This window comes from Limulus polyphemus, unplaced genomic scaffold, assembly GCF_000517525.1.
Source record: "Limulus polyphemus unplaced genomic scaffold, Limulus_polyphemus-2.1.2 Scaffold948, whole genome shotgun sequence".
In the NCBI taxonomy this organism is placed as follows: domain Eukaryota; kingdom Metazoa; phylum Arthropoda; class Merostomata; order Xiphosura; family Limulidae; genus Limulus; species Limulus polyphemus.
The window spans coordinates 325,203-329,541 of record NW_013666558.1 but is presented as its reverse complement, the minus strand read 5'-3'; the positions used below and the strand labels follow the sequence as shown (position 1 = coordinate 329,541).

Here is a 4,339-nt window from a genome sequence, read left to right as displayed (position 1 = left end):
TAGATTGAAGAATAAGGACTATTATTTTATGAAATAAGGACTATTATTTTATGAAATAGATTGAAGAATAAGGACTATTATTTTATGAAATAAGGACTATTATTTTATGAAATAGATTGAAGAATAAGGACTATTATTTTATGAAATAAGGACTATTATTTTATGGAATAAGGACTATTATTTTATGAAATAGATTGAAGAATAAGGACTGTTATTGTATTAAATAAGGACTATTATTGTATGAAATAGATTAAGCAGGTGACATTTTACTTTACTTTTTATTTTATTTTTACTTTAATCTCTATATCTCTCACTCTTTATATTCAACTTAAAACGTTATCTGTTTATAGTGATTCAGTACTTTCGACCGAAAGCTCAAGTTGTAAAAAGTCATAAACCTATCGAAAGTTATGAGGGGTGGGGGAGGTGTATGCTGACCCCTGTATTGACGATGAGGACCATGGCTTTTCTATTCCGACGCCTACGCATAGAATTACAAAAGTAGTAAAAACCACAATTAAAGAAACCCGACACAGATCCGAGTGCTTTCCAAAGGTCTTCTTTCCTCCCATTTCGGTTTCCGAAAATGATTGGGCCTGTATCGTTTTTTTTTTAAACGTAATATCGTTCGTTGTGTGAGTATTCAAAATTGTTTAAATTGAAAGAGACTAGTTCATAAATACTTTGTTAAAAGAATTGATAACAATAATTCATTAAATTAAATTAAAAAAAACAGAATAAATTATCACTGTTAAGTTACGTAATAACGACACACATGTGTTTATGCTTAACAGAAACTTTAGAATTAATATATACGTGTCTTAAATTAACGGTAACAATACCTTCGTCTAACTTATAACGAGCTATATTTAGAAGTAAATCTTCAGTTAAAAATAGGAATTGTTAAACAAAGATAAAAAAAAAAAATCAGCAGCGAACACGATAATTGTTTGTTTCAAAATTTCGTACAAAAGACACAAAAGGGCTATTCCATCAAACTTTTGAAGTAACAGACAACTTTGGAGTATTCGTGTCTAGCCAATTAATACACAAAGGGCGGAGCGCGTTTTTGCAGCAAAGAGTCTTTGGTTCACCACGAAGCCTCTAATTCACAGTCCGAGCAACTTCACCACTAGGACACGCTCGGCCCCATACGTCTTAAAATAAGTGTTGATATTGGTGTCATCGTAAAGGTACTACATGGACACTATAACAACAATGCAACAGTCTATAAAGAAGAAGAAGAATCCTATATATATATAGAATTATATACGTACTTTTCTCTACGTTAAAATACTTTTATTGCGAGCTTTAGGACCTCTTACCGGAGTCTCCATTGGGCAACATTGCATTGTTGCCCGATGAAGGCTCCGGTAAGAGGGCCGAAAGCTCGCAATAAAAGTATTTTAACGTAGAGAAAAGTCCGTTTATAATTCTACATATTAATTTACCTACGTTATGAGTCTTAAACAACAAAGAATCCTATATATTGACCTTCACCTAAATATTCCAGAATGTTAAATCCACATGTTACATGTTACATTCAGTGAGCACTCCCAGTCAGTTTTCTTTAACCATTTTAGTAATTTTAATTTTTTCATTGCTCAGTTAATTGTGTCAGTTAAACGTATTTTGCTCCAGCCTCGTTATTTTTTCTAATTAATTGGGGCTTTTTTTATTATTTGTCGTTTAAAACATCGACTATACCGCAATAACTTCTATTGATCCGTTAATTGCGTGGAAGTGTTTGTATCGACGATTACAATAATGTTTTTTTTTTTAATTTATTCTTTCAAACATTTTAAAATGTAAATTGGTTTATTGTTGATTTGTCTTGCCCCAAATAAAAATGCTCAAGTTCAACTTTTATTTAGTTAACTGAGCCAGACGTGGCTTAGTGATTGGCTACGGGTGATAAGGTCGAAGGTTCGAGCCGCGATGTGCCGATTAACATATTCCACACCTTTAGCCATGAGGATATTAACCCCGTGAAAGTTAATCCTACTACAATAGAGCGCCAATTATCTGGACTAATTGGGACCAAGGGTGGTTCGGATTATTGAACATTATTAAAAAATCATATCTTGAACATATTTATTTTACAACATTTCTCTGATAGCTTTTTACCTGGTTCATCTTTTTTTAACTTGATCACAATGTCTACTTTGTAAATCAACGAAAAACCATTATTCTGAGTTTTTCACCCCAACAAAGAGCAACTTTGATTAAGAAATAAATAAACAGCCCCTTTTTAATTTTTAAGGAAACATAAAGCACGTGCATACTCAATAAGGCTGATGTCACAACTGACGGTTCTGCACGAAGTGATCCAATCATGTTAGGACACCTTTCTGTGTTTTTTTACAAAGAAAATACATACATGTATGTACATATTTTCATTTTCAAGATTTGATCCGGATAATCGGCGTTTTACTGTATTCGCTTCTGAGTAGGAGGGTACTATTGAGTGATTGCCATCCCCCCTTCCTACGGTCAGCAGCTGTATTTAGGGGTAGTCATTTCTGAATCTGGGGGTCTTTTACGTGGCCGTTTAGGTTGAAAATACCAAAAAAAAAAAAGTAGTGAACTTGACTTCGGAAGTACACGCGCTATGTGTCATCCAGGTGTAGTCTGCGTGTGAAGCGAACTGGACACAGAAGGAAGGTTGCTGTCTACACAAATAATGGAACTATTGAAACACCAGAGCTACCTACCTCGCTGTCACAATCAGCATCTGAACACCTGTTCGCTAAATTTTGTTTGGTTTCAATAGAAATATTTCAGTACATGGGAGTAATTTGAGGACCACAGTTTACGAACTCTTCTATAGCTTTTGTCCGTTTCTTAGTTTTTAATTTCTTCTGCTTTGAATCATTCACTGTATTTCAACCATAACGACTGATAGAAATTTAATTACCTTCTGGACTTTTTATTCGTTCAACGTGTGCATACTTAATAAAAGCTCTATTTCTCTCCGCTTAGAGCGAATTTTTAAAGGTTTTTTAAGGATTTGGCCATCTGTTTCCTTACTCATTTCCTTTCATCATTTGTTTTAACTCTATACCAATTGATTATCTGTGGATTACAGGTACTAAACACCTGTCTAAATATACAAGGTTTTTTAGTTGTTTTTTTTCCTTTTCAAAGAATTTCATGTGTTTGTGACAAAAGAATTTCATGTGTTTGTGACAAAAGAATTTCATGTGTTTGTGACAAAAGAATTTCATGTGTTTGTCACAAAAGAATTTCATGTGTTTGTGACAAAAGAATTTCATGTGTTTGTGACAATAAACTCAGTCGTCTAATAGTCTACAAACGGTAACGCTGCAGTTTAGTTGAAAAACACAGTTTACATGCTTGGTAAATTTTAGAACAAACAATGAGAATGTTTAGAACTAGTTCATGGCTTTATCTTTTATCGTTTTACATTTCAGGGATTTCTGAGACAGGCTCTTATTTTTACTAACTTACACGTGGGGGGGGGTAAGAAATTATTCCCATACTTTCTGACATTTTATAATATTAGTTACGACCACACTTACAGAAGCGACTGTATTAACGGCAGAATTACATTAATTGATTTGTTGTATAACAGACAGTGACGTTTCTATAGTTTGTTATAAGGAGGCAAAGAGTCTGGGGGTGGGGCGGGGGGAGATTAACACTAATATCAGTGGGAGTCACAACGTTGGTAATGTTGAAAGCTTAAAAGACTATATCTCAGATGGAAACCTGATGGGTGGAGCATATCTCCTCAATGGGCAGGGGGTGGATCTGCCGCCACTCCGATGGACACGCTCCTGATAACATCCACGAGAAAACAGCCTACCTACGTTGAAATCGTAGTTATGGGTCACAATACCGCCGATAAACCAGATCTCAGCTCCGCGGTTTTGAAGTGTATGATAACATCGTCAAACTACTACTTATCTCCGTCCCTAGACTAGGGATCTCCGCACCCTGTGTCAAATTACTACATATCTCGGTCCCTAGACTAGGGTTCTACGTACCCTATGTCAAACTACTACTTACCTCCGTCCCTAGACCAGGGTTCTACGTACCCTGTGTCAAACTACTACTTACCCCCGTCCCTAGACCAGGGATCTCCATACCATGTGTCAAACTACTACTACTTACCCCCGTCACTAGACTAGGGTTCTACGTACCCTGTGTCAAACTACTTCTTACCCCTGTACCTAGACTAGGATTCTACGTACCCTGTGTCAAACTACTACTTACCCCTGTCCCTAGACCAGGGATCTCCATACCATGTGTCAAACTACTACTACTTACCTCCGTCCCTAGACCAGGGTTCTGCGTACCCTGTGTCAAACTACTA

The 4,339-nt window shown here is 35.9% G+C and overlaps 1 protein-coding gene across 1 annotated transcript in view; it reads right to left on the bottom strand.

Moving 5' to 3' along the window:
• Positions 1–4,339, bottom strand: part of LOC106461381 (protein big brother-like) — a 33,224-nt gene that overhangs the window by 1,123 nt on the left and 27,762 nt on the right. The gene's annotated exons all lie outside the window — the stretch shown is intronic.